At 30.6% G+C, this 20796-nt stretch overlaps 1 protein-coding gene and 1 long non-coding RNA gene across 6 annotated transcripts in view; one reads left to right on the top strand and one right to left on the bottom strand.

The window, feature by feature from the left end:
- The window catches only part of LOC147020366 (ephrin type-A receptor 5-like), a 285255-nt gene that overhangs the window by 106383 nt on the left and 158076 nt on the right, over window positions 1-20796 (bottom strand). The gene's annotated exons all lie outside the window — the stretch shown is intronic.
- Window positions 2479-5348, top strand: LOC147020369 (uncharacterized). The gene is made up of 3 exons (XR_015061801.1): window positions 2479-3465; window positions 3563-3727; window positions 3825-5348. It is a non-coding gene; the product is annotated as an uncharacterized LOC147020369 (long non-coding RNA).

Genomic DNA, 20796 nt, shown 5'->3' with positions numbered 1-20796 from the left:
CCACACGAACGCGTGGTTTGCGCGACACAGCAGGCAAGGCTGCGCCTCCATCTCGCATCTCCTTCGCGACGCCCGGACTTCCACGCAGCTCCTTGGCTTCTGGCTTCCTCCCGACTCCCCCAACTGCCGAAGCAAAAAGCTTCCGAAGGCCTCAAGCCAAGCAAGCCAAGCAGGACCCGATAGCTGAACGACTGCTCTCTCCGAAGCAAAAGGCTTACTCCTCCCACGGGACTCAGCACACGAACTCTGCCCATGGGACTCCCACGAACTCAGCCCTACCACGGGACTCCCACAAACTCTTTTGGGACTCTTTTTGAGACTCTTTTTGAACAAAGAAAAGATGTCCTCTTTATCCTTTGCACCCCCTCCCCCACACCCGGCATGACTCATGCCCTCATGATCCACGCCTCCCCCACTCAACCACGGGTGGGAGGGAGTTGTTGACGTCACGCAGGGTTCTTCTTCCTCTTTGCAGAAGAGGGGGAGGGACGTCTCCATTGTTTCATTCCCTAACTATTGAATCGATCCGCAGCGCATCTAATCGATCTTTAATGAAACATTTCAACAATGAAAGGTGAGCTATCTCGGGAACATGCACTTATCGACATAGCTGACTAAGGGAACCTGTATGTTGTGTGCAATTGAATTGCAAATTCGTAACAATCTATACACATATATATATATATATATATATATATATATATATATATATATATATATATATACATATATATACATACATATATACATATATATATATATATACATACATATATACATACATATATATATATATACATATATACATACATATATATATATATACATATATATACATATATATATATATATATACATATATATATATACAAAAATATATATATATATATATATATATATATATATATATATATATATATATATATATATATATATATATATATATATTGTGACGTCCACGGGACTTGAACAGTCCCGCCAACGTAGAATGAGCCGAAACGATGGAGGCGGTTTATTTATTTATAACCCAAACATGGCGGTTCTAATCGCTCTACCGCAAACGGGATGAGGAAGGTGGCACGAGTCGCTTTTCACTGAGTTGATGATGTTTATTTGTTTTTATTATTAACCAGAAATAACAAGACTCGGCAAGAAGAGGGATCCGGGGCGATTCGACGGGATGGTGTGGGATCGGGCGTGGGGAAAACACAGACAATTCCAAAGAATATACAATTCTCAAACCCTCTAAGGCGCCAAGTACACACACACACACACACACACACACACACACACACACACACACACACACACACACACACACACACACACACACACACACACACACACACACACGTACACACACACACACGTACACACACACACACACACACACACACACACACACACACACACACACAACGTAGCTACTTCTGGTGGTCAGGCTGGACCGTGGTGTGGACGCAACTGTCCCTGGATCGGCGTCGGACGAGCTGGCCTTGCTCTCGTCAGGGGGGCAGGAGAAACCGTGGTGCTGTCGACCTCCTGGTCTTGGCCCAAGTCCGCTCACAGCCGCAAGGGAACCAGTTCTGGCGCCAAGTTGCAAGCAGGAGAGGGAGGCAGGTCCGCCCGCCGTTCGACCCCATACTCCGAGTCAGCAGAACCCCAGAGCCAACCAAGGTGAGGCACGAGGCTCAGCAAGGCTCCAAGACACGATGAAGAACACGATCGAATCAGCACAACAACAAGGACGCTCTCCGCGCAACAGCCTCCACACCAAAAAAACACGATCGTTTTGTCCTGATCTTCTTCCTCTTCCTTTTCGACCCCGAACAGAACCTTTTTATCCTCCTGTCCTCGTCACTTCCAATCGAGCCGTTTATTGGCCCACCGCCGTCGCCTTCTGCCAATCGTGATCACGGGGCGGAGCCATCCGCTGCACTGTCCTGTGACGTCACGGCCAGTCTCCAGAGAATACCAAAAGGGGTTTACGCAGACACACTTACACTATCCCGTGTCCCTATCTAATTACGTGACAATTATCATTTCCCCCTTGAAGAAATGAACATTTACTAGACAACTTATCACCACTGAATTGCTACTTATTACATCGAGATCCTGGTAAACTCGAACAGCATGGCATACCTAATTAAACATCCTAATTACCCTTTGAATGCATACCCCCCCTCAAACGTAACAATATATATATATATATATATATATATATATATATATATATATATATATATATATATATATACACACATACATATATATATATATATATATATATATATATATATATATATATATATATATATATATATATATATATATATACACACATACATATATATATATATATATATATATATATATATATATATATATATATATATATAAACATACATATATATAAACATACACATATATAAATACATATATATATATATATATATAAGTAGGGTAAGAATACTGATTCTGGCTCACTTTTCCCCATGTAAATGAATGGGGGATTTTCAGCGATTTATATTTTTTTTCCCTAAAAATAAATCCCCTTTTTATCCCAAGGTATATTTATTTGTCTCCCCTTTTAACTTGGAGGTTGAACCTCATTGAATTGAACACCTGAGGGTTGAACAGCTCACTCATTGAACCTATAAAGATTTGTTCATTCTCAAATTCCTTCAATAGTTTAATTTTCTTTGCACAATAATCCCCATCTAAAATATTGACAAACAAAACATTTGAATCTTTATATTTTTTAAGATACCCCATTTGTGCCATTACGAAATGATAAACTTCTCTTAATGCTCTTGTTTGACCACCTCCTGAGCCACAGGTTATTTTTTGTTAAGCCCCGCCCACTTTTCTTTAAGCCCCGCCCACTTTTGTTAAGCCCCGCCCACTTTTCATAAGGTAATTTTTCTAAGCCACGCCCACTTTTCCTAAGCTCCGCCCACTTTTCATAAGGTATTTTTTCTAAGCCACGCCCACTTTTCCTAAGCTCCGCCCACTTTTGCTAAGCTCCGCCCACTTTTCATAAGGTATTTTTTTCTAAGCCACGCCCACTTTTCCTAAGCCCCGCCCACTTTTGCTAAGCTCCGCCCACTTTTCATAAGGTATTTTTTCTAAGCCACGCCCACTTTTCCTAAGCTCCGCCTACTTTTGCTAAGCCCCGCCCACTCTTACATCATTTCCAGTTCATCTCTGACTCACAAAGAAATCACTAGAAAATTACAGGATGTTATGGTTTTGAAAAATTTCCCAATGAAGGCTTGCCCAGGGAATTTCCAAAGGAAACCACACCCACCAGTCTTTCTCTATAAAAGCTTCAAACCCAGGCTCCATTTTAAACATTTGTTCTTGCTGGCAATGGTGTTCTGTGTGCTTGTCTCAAACTCTCTGTCTTCTATGGAACTAAACCTTCAAGTTGATGAACTGGATTCAAACCTCTTATCTATTGAGGTAAGATTTTTTATTTTCCTATTTTCAAACTTTGATTGAAGCATACTCATTTAATAATTAAATAACTTAATTAATACATTATTATTTTCTCTCACAGGAAATTGTATCTGAAAATACTGCTTTTGCTACAACTTGGGGGGAAATTGTTGGCTTGGTTGAAGACCTTGAGTGGGATGACTTTGGTGTTCCTTGGAACTCTCTGTCTTCTATGGAACTAAACCTTCAAGTTGATGAACTGGATTCAAACCTCTTATCTATTGAGGTAAGATTTTTTATTTTCCTATTTTCAAACTTTGATTGAAGCATACTCATTTAATAATTAAATAACTTAATTAATACATTATTATTTTCTCTCACAGGAAATTGTGTCTGAAATACGAAATGAAAATACTGCTTTTGCTACAACTTGGGGCGAAATTGTTGGCTTGGTTGAAGACCTTATGAGCGACCAAGACCCACAGAACGAGTTCGTCCTTGATGACCCAACCAAAGAGTTATACCTTGGAGACCAGCAAAATCCTGAAAAGAGTTTTACAGCAATAGTACTCATTGTGAGTTATCAAGACAATACCCACTGAACAAGTTATACCTTGATGAGCCAGAATACAAGTTTTACCTTGGAGACTCACAAATTTTGAAAAAATCAGTAAATGAGTTCTGCCTTGATGGTTTAAATAACTACCTTGGAGACTCAGGAAAAGGGTTCTGCCAAGATGGTTCTAAATATGGGGCCTACCTTGGAGACTCACAAATTTTGAAAAAATCAGTAAATGAGTTCTGCCTTGATGGTTTAAATAACTACCTTGGAGACTCAGGAAAAGGGTTCTGCCAAGATGGTTCTAAATATGGGGCCTACCTTGGAGACTCACAAATTTTGAAAAAATCAGTAAATGAGTTATCCTTAAGAGACTTTGTAAGTTGGTTTTACTTTGAATACTTGAAATGTGGGTTCTGGATTGATAACTCACAATGTGATACATATCTTGGAAACTCAACGGGAATGTGGTTATACCTTGAAGACTTGGAAAGTTGGGTTTATGTTGGACACTTGAAACTTTTTTAGGGGCTTTTATTTATTTATTTATTTATTTATTATTATTATTATTTTATTTATTTATATTTTGGAGACTTTTGGAGTTGCTATCACTCTTTGGGATCTAAACCTATCGATGTAGTTCTTTGTCGGATGGTGCTTGATGGGAGCAAGATCAAGAAAGTTCTGGGAAGAAAGTGCAGGCTTACTCCCCTTTCTACGTCATCAAACCTGAAAGCCTTAAAAGACAGAATTGGAAGAAGAAAAAAAAAAAACGTAAAAATATATATATATAGGTGGAAATCTCATTTTGAAAAAGACATTGTGTTGGGCGAGGATTGAGTTGGGGTTGAGATTTTGAATGTGAGGGTTGGGGTTGAGATTTTGAATGTGAGGGTTGGGACACACACACACATACACATCAACAAACAAAAGTTAAGCCTTGACTATTCAGTTGAGGATTCTGTGTTTGGGGTTCACAGATCTAAGAACGTCCCCCTTGACACACATTATATACTGTAATACACCTCGGACTTGTCCCTCTAGTGTCCACAAAGGTGTATTATATGCTTAGTTTTGTCTTTTGTAATTCCTGTGAATAAAATGAACCTAAAATCTCTTCCCTTCCAAATCATATATTTTATAAGTCCAAGGAACTGTATCTATTACATCAACAATTTTAAAAAGTTCTTTCGTCCATCGTTCAGTAAAACCCTTTTCAAAATGAGATTTCCACCTATATATTCTTACGATATCACCAACTTTGAACTTAGGTTTTCTGACATTAATCTCTTTTTCATATTTTAATTTTGTAAATGTTTCTGATGGCTTCATATTCGTTGACGTGTGAATCGTGTTATTATACTTATCCACAATATCCTGAATAAAAGATAACCATTGTTGTGAACCGAGTTGTGTGAATTTTTTATATAGTCTCTCTTTTAAGGTACGATTAAAACGTTCAACAACAACTGCCTTCCCTTCATTAAAGGTACTGTATAATGTAATACTGTTATTTTTTAAAAAATTCATAAATGTCTTGTTATAAAACTCTCTACCCTCATCAGTCCACAATTTCTTAGGTTTTCTCTTACTTTTATTAAATATCTGTTGAAAAGCTAACACAAGAGTATTACCTGTTTTGTTTTTTAAAGGGACAACCCACGCATATCTACTCCTCAAATCAATAACGGTTAAAGCATACTTGTACCCCTTATCATTATTGAGTTCAATCAAATCAGCAGACCAGATATAATCAACTTCCTTGGAATAAACTTTCCTTCTCTGAAACTTTGTGAATATTGGTTTATGTAATTCATCAGCTAATTGCTCTTCAGTCTTAATGGCATCATTAGAGCCTATAAGTTTTTTGAATTTCCAAGTCCAAGTTTCAATTTAGCACTAATCATCTTCTTCACGATGAACCTATCAACTTTTTCTCTCAAGGTTGGATTTTGTATCAGAGACAAATTATATAACATTTCTCTATCGGCTTCATGCTTTTCTTCCAACGTTGTGGTATTCCCATAATCAATATCGTGTCTCATGCACACTTCATCAACTCTATTGATTGGTTTACTCCAGGATTTAGGATTGTCTGCCTCATCTAATCTTTTATCCAAGTTTGTGCCTGGACCACAGAAAGAATACCCTGGAAGATGTAATTCCCTGGTATTCCAGTAGTTGTAAATTTACTTCCTGATAAAAACTTTTGTATATCTCCTCCGAGTTTGTGTTTGGAGATAAATTGATTTTTTTTTGAACCACACACCGAACATATACCTTTTTGTATAACCCTGTTATTTTTACTTTTAATATATGAAATATTTTTAGTATTAGTTTTCTTTTTACATTTGAGACAATAACTCATTTATTTATGAGAAAAATTTCTGCAGAGTGCAAAAACCTTTTTAGTTTCCAACATGCACATTTGAATCTTAATTTTTAAAACATAAAGAATCCTTAGAAATGCCTTCACTCTCTCCTTCATTTATTTAAGAAAAAACTTGAATTAAAATACATGTCTTCTCGATGTCGATAGTCTTGTCGAAAGTATTGTAAATAGACTTTTTAATTCTTTGTATTCCTCCCTGGTGAGATAAGTTAATTTCTTTAATACCTCTATTCTTTTTTGAATCTCACTGGTTTCCATATTTTGATATTTATTCATTCTCTCTCTTTCCTCCCTCTCTCTCTTCTCTCTTTCCTCCTTCTCTCTCTCCTCCTCCTCCTTTTCCTCCTCTTCCCTCTCTTCTTCAACTCCTTCCTCATCCCTTACTATACTTGAATCGTTTACACCCCATAGAATATTATACATATATTCATCAGGATTTCTTGTTATTCCTGTATCCAAAATAATTTTTTTACAACAGGATACCAATAAAATTTCTTTTGAATTTCTAAAAGAGCCTTACCTTTTCTTAACCTTATAATTTTTTCATTATTTAACATTCTAATTAAATCTAAAGTTGTTGGTTTATCAACATCAGCATAATGCCAATCTTTTATTGAAAATACCTCATTCTTATGTTGTAGAACATATTTATTAAAATACCGAATACCCTTTTCTTGAAGGTATGCTTGAACACAGAAATGATAATTTTCTTGAAGCCTTCTTGCTGTCATTTATGTATTAGAAATATATGTTAGAATAATATTATGGCACGAAACACCTCCCCATCTTCCCATAGTTAAATCATTTTGTATTTCCTTACTTATTATATATAATCCTGTTTTTTCTGTTTTCATGAGATAAACAAGGGCAAAACCATTATTATATTTACCCTTATTAAATTCTTTTATTTGTTGTTTACTAATCGTGGCTCCACAAAACTCATTCTCGATACCAAGTGGATAATATTCTTCCTTACGAGACTGATTTAATTGTTCCAGGTCTTCGAGGTTAATTTTAAATGACCAATTATACCCTAAATCATTCATATCATACCCCCATTGTTCTATTCTCATACAAACGATACGCCCTTCTTTATAAAAATTTATTTTAATTCGAACTGTGAATTCTGTATGACCTGGAGATAATATCAACACTTCTGTATCTTTAGAATACACAGCCGTTTTATTTAAGTATATATATTGTGATAAATCGCTTAATCTCACCAAGTCATTCGCGTCAGTCGGGCTTGGATAATTTTTTAATTTATAAGCATTTTTCATGTTAATATTTTTGTTTATATTATATTTATGTCGTTCAGCCTGTGCCTTTGTGTAATAATTTGATAAATCAATATCCAGTTCTTGAGATACACCAAAGATAGAACCATCTTTACCAACATAAGTCATTTATATTAGATTAAAAATAATATCATAAAATTTTTTATTTTTGTTGAGTTGAAATAACACATATAGACATAATTGACCACAACACTTGGAATTTAATTCTTGGACTTGAAATGTTTGATAAACACCATTCTGTAAGAATTTTATGACTTCAACAGGTGGTGGAAGACCAAAACTATCAAAATAATATTTGTCTTGACTATTAAAAATACAAACCCAATGAGAACCGTTCCCATCATTATCTTCTAAGTTCATAATAATATTCTTTGTATGTTTCGACACATTTGTTAATTCATCTCTCATACAAATAACCACATTATGAATTTTTAATTTCTTACAATATTTGGCAAGTTGTAAATTTGATGTTGTATTCTTTCCAAATTCTTTCAACCACTCATCAATACTCATTTATTTATTAGAAAGATATAATCCATTACCTCTTTTCGTTAATTTTACACCTGCTTGTGCTATAGAAGAAAGCATATCTCCAACTAACAATCTCGCTTTATCAGGCAGACCTTCAAGTTTTTCAGCAAAATCTACAATTACACCACTTCCACTAATTTGTTTCTCCAACTCTTTGTTATGTCTTTCCAATTCTTTTTGAGCCTGGAGTTGAGCCTTCCTTTCGTTGGCAGTTTTGACCGCTGTTGAAATACCACCCGTCAATGCTCCAACCGCACTTAAACCAGCAAATAAAGGAATTAGAAATGGGAGAAATCCTCCACTCGTCTCTCTTATTGAATATTTTTTCAACATTGGTTTTGTCATTTTAATTTTAAGTGAGCCAGTGTCATTCAAGATTTTAACCTGTTCTCTTGTGAGCAAAACATCAATTCTTACTGCTCCTTTTCTCTGAATTGTATTAACGTTAATCGTACAAGGCTTTTGATTTTGAACACAAGATGATAGTTTATGAAGATTGATTTGATTAACATATACCCCAGTTGGTACTTTGCCACTCATTTATTTAACAAAAAATTATGTGAGACTAATCATCACACCATTATCTGTATTAATCTGCAATTCTGTTTCTTCCAAAAGCAAACAATATGTATCAACTTCTTCACTCTCTCCTCTTTCAATGTATAGGGAAGTATCCACTCGATTAGACTTTATAGTTTCTTTTTGAGCGCTCAGGTCAAACGTATAGATTGTATACAAACTTTTAAATGCTGTCATATCCAAAATAGGTTCTTTATTTCCATTACTTTCACACACCTTTTGGTAAGACTTGTATGCTTCAGCAAAATCATTTTTTCCCAATTAATTTCCAATCTATCTCGTGGATAAAATGTTCCATCTAGAGAAACGCGAAGTTGTTTCACCTTAGCATTATCACTCAATGCATTATTCTTATCAGTCGCAGTATCACCATCTGGCTTTTTAAAAATCATCCACAGATATCGTGGCTTTCCTTCCAGAACACCCAAATTCCACGTGTAAGTAGTTTGATTGAGTTTAACGTGTTGACATCTTCTTTTGAGGTATGATACACTGAGTGGTTTTTTTGAGTTAAGTCTTCGATTCAACATCTCTTCTGTTTTAAGATTAGGAGTATATTCACTGATATACCAACTCATCTCCTCAATTACAAATTTATTCTGATCACCAAAAGCATTACCAACACCAAAAAGCAATCTATTTTCATTATCATTCCTTTGTAGTTGAAATCTAATTTTAAGACCATACAGAACTTTATCATAATCACAAAATCCAAATATACCTTTAAGAGGAACTGCCACAGTAAAACTATTTTCTGCTTTTGTATCATCATTATACATTCCTTTCCTTTGAATATATCCAGGGTCTGTGTCTGTTCCCGTTGACATATCAGGAATAAAACCTTCGACAGACCCCTTTCCCATTCTATCACTGAATGTATAGAGTGTAAATTTCATCATTTCAGATACAGCAGAGACATAATCAACCGCTTCAACTTCTTGTGTTCCAATATACAATCGCACACTATCAAACATTTTCCAGAAGAAATCATTTACAAGTGTAGCGTTTGTGTTATTCCCAGCCTTAGTGAATTTAAATTTACACAACAAGAAACTTTCGGAGAGATTCAAATAGGTTTGTTGATTATTTATTTCAAAACTTTTTGTACCATTTGTATTCCAGTCTGTTCCAGTTATTGCATTTACCTTGAAGTAATCTTCTTTTTTAGTGGAGTTTGAGATAATAATAGTATCATCCAAATCATAGATACTATCAATTGCTTCCATACTTGTATTTATTTAGGAAAAAAGATGTTAAAACTTTTGAAACCCTGATCCAAGTATTTGAATTATTTTCTGTCGTTCTTGGGGGACAACTGAGTTTTACCTTTCTTAATTTCTTTTATTGCTTGTAATTTATGAGATTCTTTCTGAGCATCTTTTATACTCTTTACAGCACCTGCTACATTTCCCACAGCAGAAGCAGTTGAACCAATTAGGTCTTTATGTTTAAGAATAGTTGAACCAATACCCATGAGAGTATCAATTATCCCATCTCCTCTAAATTGATGTCCAACACCCCTTTGTCTCTTAGGTTTATAGTATCCTCTACCAAGATACATACCTTCACCCTTGTAGTACGGGGAAAGGAACATCCCATCCCCTGTAATTATTTTATATTTTCCCAACTCGTGCTTCCTCACAATAACCATCGTATTTATTTATTGAAAAACTTCACGTAGGTGAATTCTGATGGATATAACTTCTCCATTAAAAGAAATCACACGATTATCTTGGTCGGTTATCCTAAAATTTACTCTGTGTATGGTTTTTCCTGACACAGGTAAATAAACCAAATTTTTAGGCTCCATATTGAATTTATAACCAATTGGGGTTGAGTATGCGCTGAATGAAAATATTGTATTTGTTTTTAATCCATCATTATAAGCACCATCAATCAAATCACAGTGAATTAACACCGAATTTATTCCTGAGGATATTTGAATGACATTATCACTGTAAAACGTCCCATTAGTTTCAATCTTTTTGAGGAGAAACCTAATAACTCTCTAAATGAATTATCAATTGTGAAATCAACCTTGTAGTTATTTTTAACTTTAATCGTTGATTTTGAAGTATGTTTTTGAATGTTTATAACAATATTTTTTGGTTCATCACCCTGTTCTTTCATAAGACGAGCAATTTCGGAAGATATTTGAGAAATCTCGTATGCTCCGGGTGAGACTGTTATCGTTTTGTATCCACTTCCCGGATTATAACTAAACTTGTCATTTTTCTCGGTTATATTAAATAAGGTATTATAAGTCTCCATGGACAATAAAGATGCTTCATATTCTTTTGTTGTGTCAAGTTGTAGTGGGTATGGGAATGAAGATGTGTGGTCGCTTGTTGTGAAATTAAAACTCAGGATTGTGCTTCTCATCTTATTTAATATGAGTTAAAATGTCTTTATATTGAGATTTATTAATTATTTTCATGTTCATCAACTGGTCTAAAATGGCTGATGCTTCATTAAAACAATTGTTATTTCCAGCCTTCTTACTGCCGAACAACAATAACAGTCTATTAACTAATTGCGATGGGTCATTTGGAAGAAAACTAATACCTGAACCAAGGATACTTAAAGCCTGAATAATGTGTTTCTCCTTCTCATTCTTCCTACTTTTACCAGAAAGAATAACCTTATAATTTAGAGTGTTCAGCAAATCAATATATACTCTATCATCATTATTTTCCATATCCAATGGTTTATCAATATACTTTGATTCATCCCTCACAGTTGAACCTTGTCTTCCATCTTTTGTGAGAAGAAACATTAATCTCGGAGTTAGTTTAACAGGGGTTGAGCAGAACTTAAGAACCTTAATTCATCATTAAATATCAATACCTTTTCTTGAACAAGATGAAATATTGCTGGTTGTTCTGTTGGAATGAGTCCTGCTTTGGTTTTTGAATCCGCTGAATATTCATTGTTTTGAACAGCATTCACAATATAATCAGGGGTTGATTAATCTCTTCCAGTTGTTGAAATAAACCTTCATCATCATATTCTAATTCTCCTAAATGCTCTAATTCTTCCTCCGTCATTTGACTGAAATCTTTTAACATTTGAAGCTTTCTAGGAGTATATTCTACTGTGGGAACTGTGGAAACATCTTTCATTTTTTCTTGGGAAGTTTTTAAAAGTGGTTTAAAAAATTTCTCTTGTTTTTTCAAATGCTTCTTCGCCCGTTAGTTTCTGTCTGCGTTTCTTCTTTATGTCTTCCTGTTGTTTTACAACTTTTGAAACCAACTCTTGATGTTCCTTAAATCTTCTTGCTCTTTCTTTTGTATCCATTTATTTATTGTAAAATATCATTTAATGAATTGTAAAGATCAACAGGGAAATTTTCCTTTTCTTCATCATTCAAGTAGATGTGTTCAAATAAATCCTTTTCTTTAAATATTTCATCAAATTCTTTATTAACATTAATGCGAGTTGTAATTTCTTCTTCACTAATCCTTGCATCTCTGCTTTTCATACGTTTGTGTTGAGTTTCTTCATCAACATCAAAACCGAATGATAAAATCTTCACTCCGCTCAGATATTTAATAATTTGTCTCGTTCCTTCTGGATTAGTTTCTAATATCCCAACACCACCAGATTTTAGTTTCTTTAACTCACTCTTACAATGTGAATATTTTGTTGTACCAAGAGAAACCTCCTCAAATATTTGTCCTTCATTCCTCAATCGCATATGTTCCTCCACTGAAATATAGTGATAATCTTCACCTTTTACTTCTCCAGGTCTTATTGCTCTAGTTGTTGTTGATACAATGCGTATCACGGGGTGTTTTTTAAGTAAATTTACAATATTCTCATTTGTACTACACAAGAACCTTGATTTATGAAAGTTTTTTCCAGAAGCAGATTTACCCACAAGATTTATAATAATAGTTGTCATTTATATATGTAATTGTTTATAAAACAAAAAATATATCCCTTAATATCTCATCTTGTTTCACAACAATATATTTATATTTTTCAGTCGTGTGCTTCATATAATCCTCAAATTTCTTTTTACTACATAATGTAGAACAATTATCTCTCCAAAAATTATTGATATCTATTGAATTTAACTTGAATAAAATAAAAGTATTAGCATTGTTTCTGATGGAACGACGAGGAAGTTGAAAGTACGATTGACTAAGATAAATACAATTACAAGAAGAATGTCTCTCTCTTGTGTAGTAGCTGTCCATTACCGTTTGGTTTCTCTCATTAACACAATCATCAAAGATAACGAGGTTCTTTTTTGATTTATCCAAATCTTGGGGAGACGGTATATCATCCGTATTATCACTAAGAATACAAGTTATAAGATTTGATTTCTTTTTACATCTCTGTGTATCACAAAATAGTTGAATTATATCTTCAATGTTATAATCATTTAGGTTTTTTTGACGTTTAAATAAACCTATTATATCTTCTTTTTGAAGACCAGCATTAAAACCTTGTGAGAGTAGTTGATACTCTGGTTGAAAACTCGACTTTGTGAAAATTATTAAATTATCATAATCTAAAAAGTTGGGAGTGAGGAGCATTTTTAAAAGTAAGCAGGTTTTTCCACATCCACTTGAACCAACTATGAGACATCTTAATGAATTTGGGAGATTTTTATGGTTGTTAAATTTTATCTTATTTTCCCAAATAGGTAAAAAATCATTCATTTATATATTTGAAAAACAGGTTATTTAATTTATTATTGGCTTTTTTAGAAACTCTATATTTTATCCTAAGTTCAGGTTTAATTTCAAGATAATCCATTATTTTATTTATACAATATCTTGTGTTGATATTTCCCTGAAAATTACATCCATGAATAATATACAACAACAATCCTTTGAACATTTCTCTTATACGTTCAGTTTCTTCCCTTGTAAGGAAAGGTGTGTTATCATCCTCATACTTTACATTCATTTCTCTAATCAATCTTGTAAAGTAATTCATTTTTGGTGTAAATCTAAAAGAATTATTTTCCTTTTTATATTTTTTATTATCATTAATTAGAAGATAATCACAGAATATACATTGTTTATAGGCTTTTGACTCTGTGTTTAATCCCTGTCTTTCACACGCAGGACAATTCTCAAATTTGTCATATGGAGAATCAGGAAAGTCTAGCATATTTATAAAGTAAAACTTTACTTAAACTGAAATTCATCTATACTTTCAGTTGTATATTACCATCGATATCGATATACTTTTTTTCATTATCAGATTCAACGACAACATTTTTTATATTAAAGGTAATTTTAAAATTATCGTTAACTACTATTGAACGAAATGTCATTTCACCTGATATATTAACATCCTTTATTTCATCAAGATTTACATCTTTAAGGTTGTTAAAAAAATTACAAATTTCTCCTTGCATATTACAGATGGTCTTATCTTTTCTTTCTAAAGCTTCATCCATAAGGTTTTTGTTCTTTGATACTTTTTCTTGTTTCATTGCTTTTTCTAGTTTTGAATATATTACTCGAAGGAGAGGAGAAACTTTTGTTAGAGATACTTTAATTGATGTTCTACCAGGTATACTAAAAGCCCTTCCACTGAAGGAAATTGAAGAACTCATATTATTTACCATAATAGTTTTTATCCAATAGTTGTTATATTTATCTTTGTTCAATTTTACATCCTTGACATATTTCTCAGTATCTTTAACAGATGAAGAGATTGATTGAAACTTGTCTTTTGTGTCTTGAAACATTGTATTTATTAAGTGAAAAAGTTGGAGGATAAAATGTTTTTAAGCACAGATTCACCTATAAATTAAACGAAATTTTCATCAAGAAAATTTTAGTTTAAGCAAAGTTTTATTCTATAAATATGGTGAATACAACGTACTGCGATGTTTGTAATCACGAATATAAACATTATAGAAAACACCTCCGAACCAACAAACACACATTTAATCTATTTCATCAAATATCTCCTCTTGAGTTGGAAAGAAAACATTGTGATATCTGTTCAAAGGATGTTTTGAAGAGTAGTTATAATCAACATCTTCAATCACAAAAACACAAGAAAAATGAGTTTAAAGTAAAGGGAGACTATTATATTAAAAACACTGATGAGGCATTTAAAGGGCATATAAAAATAAGGATTTTTCAATTTGGAGAACCCGGTCCATCATCAATAGCTGAATCAATTGAAATAGTGAAACCCGATGTTGAAAAATTTATTAAAAAGACATTAAAAGAAATGAAAACTTTAAAGTTTTATATGGGAGTGAAAATGAATATGAAAAGACAAGATGAAGAACAAACTCCTTATATGAGAACAGATCTTCATTTTATAACATCATTTCAAGATTTTTTGAATAGTGGGGTTTATGAAGAACTATCAAGACAAGAGGAGGATGTTGATAATACAGTGGTAGGAAGTGGATTCAATATTAAAAAAATCATCTTTTTAGATATACACATTCTAAAATCAAACCCTCTTAAAGCTTCTTCTTATATTGAATTACCAAAAGAAATAAAACTAAAGAAGGCAGTTGTTAATATTAAGAACAATGATAATAAATGTTTTCTCTGGTCTGTTCTTGCTCACTTACATCCACCAAAATGTAATTCAGAAAGAGTAAAACAATATATGAAATATGAGAATACCTTGGACATTAAAGATTTTAAATTCCCAATGCCATTAACAGATATTCCTAAATTTGAGAAAAAGAATAATCTTTCTATTAATGTATATGGATTAACGGATACAAACAAAGTTCAAATATTAAAAATTTCAAACAACTATAAAAATGAAGAAACACACATTGACCTTTTATATTTTAGTGTTGGAAAGAATTCACATTACACATACATCAATAATTTATCAAGATTAATCTCTTCTCAGGTATTCAGAACAGCAAACAAAATATATCCTTGTAAGCGATGTCTTAATTCATTTCATACAAAAGAACGATTAGAACAACATTCAAAATATTGTAGTAATCATAAATCAGCTGTAATTACAATGCCTAAACCTGGTGAAAAGATTTATTTTGAAGATTATAATAAATCTATCATGCACCCATTTGTGATATACGCTGATTTTGAATGTATCCTTAAAAGATAAATACTGCTTCTCCTAATCCAAAAGAACCATATACAAATAAATATCAAAAACATATTCCTTGTGGTTTCTGTTATTATATCAAATCATCTGTTGGAGAAAAGTATAACAAACTTGAACATTATCGTGGAAAAAATGCTTCACAAGAGTTTGTAAAACGATTAGAAAAGGATTGCATAAGACTCACTAAATTAATGAAAGAAACAAATGAACCGATGAAATTAACCAAAGAAGAAAAATTAGAATTTAGAATGAACAATATCTGTCATATTTGTGAGGGGGAAATTAAGGAGTCTAAAGTTAGAGACCATTGTCATCTTACTGGTAAATATAGAGGTCCCGCTCATTCCTGTTGTAATCTTAATTATAAATTACCTTCTTTTATTCCAGTCTTTCTTCACAACAGCGCCAACTATGATACACATCTATTTATAAATGAACTTTCAAAAACACCAGGGAATATTTCTGCCATAACAAACACAAGTCAAAAGTATATTTCATTTTCAAAAATGATATTCACAAAACCTATAACTCGTATTAGGTTTTTAGATTCTTACAAGTTTATGGGAACACCACTAGCCTACCTCGCATCAAATCTAAGCTCCACGGACTCTTTTCCAAATCTTAATTCATTCTTTCCAAAAGAGGAAATTCTCACTCAAGAGGAAATTCAGATTAAAGAGAGAATTCAAAGTAAAGAGGAAATTCTAACTGAAGATGAAATTCTAATTATAAAGAAAATTCGAACTAAAGAGGAAATTCAGATTAAAGATGAAATTCTGATTAAAGAAGGAATTCTTACGAGAGAGGAAATTCAAACAAGGAATGAAATTCAAAGTAAAGAGAAAATTCTTACAAGTAAGGGAATTTATCCTTATGATTATATGGATTCATTTATGAGATTTAAAGAAACACAACTTCCTTCAAAAGAAAGTTTCTATAATAACCTTTATGAAGAAGAGATAAGTGATAAGGAATATAAACACGCACAAGAAATATGGAAAATATTTAAGATAAAGAACCTTGGAGAATATCACGATTTATATCTAAAAACAGATGTTTTATTGTTAGCTGATGTGTTTGAAGCTTTTAGATCACTCTGTCATAATAAAAATTGTTATGGATTAGATCCTGCCCACTATTTCACAGCTCCTGGTTTAGCTTGGAGTGCAATGTTGAAAATGACAAAACAAGATATAGATTTAATCAGTGATGTGGATATGCTTTTGATGATTGAGAAGTCCAAGAGAGGTGGAATATCACAAGTATGTTCAAAAAGATATGCTAAAGCAAATAATAAATATCTTCCAAATTATGATAGTGAAAAAGATAGTAATTATTTGATGTATTTTGATGCTAATAATTTGTATGGATGGGCAATGTCTCAATCTCTGCCTTATGGTAAATTAGAGTGGGTGGAAGAAAAGGATTATGAAAAGGCTTTGATGAATATTGTTATTTCTTCTCAAGAGGAATTGAATGACGAAGAAGAAGGTTATTATTTTGAAGTTGATTTGAGGTACCCGAGTGATCTTCATAATAAGCATAAAGATCTTCCTTTTGCATGTGAGAAAGAAACTCCAAAGAAAGAATGGTTAAGTGATTATCATAAAAGTTTTAATATTAAAGGTAAATCAACAGAAAAGTTATTAACAACATTCTATGATAAAGAGGGATATGTTTTGCATCAGAGAAGCTTAAAACAGTTTTTGAGAGAAGGATTGAGAGTAGCTAAAATTCATAGAGTTTTAAAATTTAAACAAAGTCCTTGGGTGAAAAAGTATATTCAATTCAATACAGATATGAGAGCAAATACAAAAGTAAAATTTGAAGGGGACTTTTATAAATTAATGAATAATGCTGTATTTGGAAAGACTATGGAAAATGTTAGAAACAGACAAAACATTAGATTCGCAACATCTTGGAAAGAAGCTTCGAGATTGATAAATAAACCAAGTTTTGAGAGAGAAGAGGTTTTTTCAGAGAACTTTTCTGCAATTCATATGAAAAAGGAAAGTATTGTAATGGATAAACCAATTTATATTGGAACAGCAGTTCTTGATTTATCAAAGATATTGATGTATGATTATTTGTATAATGACTTAAAGAAAGAGTATGGTGAAAATGTTTCATTGTTGTATATGGATACTGATAGTTTTATCTTAGATATAAAAACTGATGATGTTTATGAAGATATGAAGAAAAATATTGGAGTATATGATACAAGTAATTTCAGCAAGAAGAGTGAGTTATTTTCCAAAAAGAATGAAAAGGTTATTGGTAAGTTTAAGGATGAGTTGGGTGGAAAAGTAATGAGTGAGTTTATTGGATTGAGAGCAAAGGCATATGCTTATAAGTATGGTGAACAGATTGATAAGAGGTTAAAGGGAATAAAGAAATATGTAATAAAGAAATCAATAACTTTTAGAAATTATTATAATTGTTTGATGAATAAGAAAGAAGAATATAGGAAAATGAATACAATAAGAAGTTATAAACATAACATATATAGTGAAGAAGTAAATAAAAAGGCATTAGGAGCCTTTGATGATAAGAGATTTATTTTAGATAATGGAATAGATTGTGTTCCATATGGATATTGTATGATAGAGTGTATAAAATAGATTATGTTTTAACGATGGGAAGATGGGTTAGGGTTTTTAAGGGCCACCGCTACGTTTTTTCACAATATATAAATGGTTAAACCAAGTATTAATCAAACTAAAGAGTGGAGAAAATCTCAGTCTTGGTATATAAATGGAAAACATAATGAATGTGAAAAATATCAAATAAGTCTTATTGAAAAAATAACTAAAACAAAGGTAAATAAAACAAATAAGCGAATTAATTTAAAAACTAGTAAGTTAGAGGATGTAAAGAAAAAAATGAATATCCTTGAATGGACTGAAAACTTTGATGGTTATCAATTGAACAATGAAAAAACAATTTACTATAATCTCAAAATGATATGTGGCTCAGGAGGTGGTCAGATGAGAGCATTAAGAGAAGTTTATCATTTCGTAATGGCACAAATGGGGTATCTTAAAAAATATAAAGATTCAAATGTTTTGTTTGTCAATATTTTAGATGGGGATTATTGTGCAAAGAAAATTAAACTATTGAAGGAATTTGAGAATGAACAAATCTTTATAGGTTCAATGAGTGAGCTGTTCAACCCTCAGGTGTTCAATTCAATGAGGTTCAACCTCCAAGTTAAAAGGGGAGACAAATAAATATACCTTGGGATAAAAAGGGAATTTATTTTTAGGGAAAAAAAATATAAATCGCTGAAAATCCCCCATTCATTTACATGGGGAAAAGTGAGCCAGAATCAGTATTCTTACCCTACATATATATATATATATATATATATATATATATATATATATATATATATATATATATATATATATATATATATATATATATATATATATATATATATATATATATACATATATATATAAACATACATATATATATACACATATATATATATATATATATATATATATATATATATATATATATATATATATATATATATATATATATATATATATATATATATATATATATATATATATATATATACACATATATATATACACATACATATATATATATATATATATATATATATATATATATATATATATATATATATATATATATATATAAACATACACATATATACAAACATACACACATATATATATATATAGATATATATATATATATATATATATATATATAAACATACATATATATATATATAAACATACATATATATAAACATACATATATATATATATATATATATATATATATATATATATATATATATATATATATATATATATATATATATATATATATATATATATATATATATATATATATATATATATATATATATATATATATATATATATATACATATATATATATATATATATATATATATATATATATATATATATATATATATATATATATATATATATATATACATATATATAAACATACATATATATATATATATATATATATATATATATATATAAACATACATATATATATATATATATATATATATATATATATATATATATATATATATAAACATACATATATATATATATATATATATATATATATATATATATATATATATATATATATATATATATATATATATATATATATATATATATATATATATATATATAAACATACATATATATATATATATATATATATATATATATAAACATACATATATATATATATATATATATATATATATATATATATATATATATATATATATATATATATATATATATATATATATATATATATATATATATATATATATATATATATATATATATATATATATATAAACATACATATATATATATATATATATATATATATATATATATATATATATAAACATACATATATATATATATATATATATATATATATATATATATATATAAACATACATATATATATATATATATATATATATATATAAAACATACATATATATATATATATATATATATATATATATATATATATATATATATATATATATATATATATATATATATATATATATATATATATATATATATATATATATATATATATATATATATATATATATATATATATATATATATATATATATATATATATATATATATATATATATATATATATATATATATATATATATATATATATATATATATATATATATATATATATATATATATATATATGTATGTTTATATATATATATATATATATAACACACAAAGGAATGGTCCCAGAAGGATTGAGTTTGGAGCCTTCCTCAACTGAAAGATGCCATCCAGGCACATGCCTTATTTAGGACTCAA

Source organism: Eptatretus burgeri, chromosome 9 (assembly GCF_056783735.1).
Source record: "Eptatretus burgeri isolate ZD-2024b chromosome 9, Ebu_testis_v1, whole genome shotgun sequence".
Taxonomy (NCBI): domain Eukaryota; kingdom Metazoa; phylum Chordata; class Myxini; order Myxiniformes; family Myxinidae; genus Eptatretus; species Eptatretus burgeri.
Note: the sequence above shows the minus strand (reverse complement) of the source record. Positions and strands in the feature narration are given on the sequence as shown.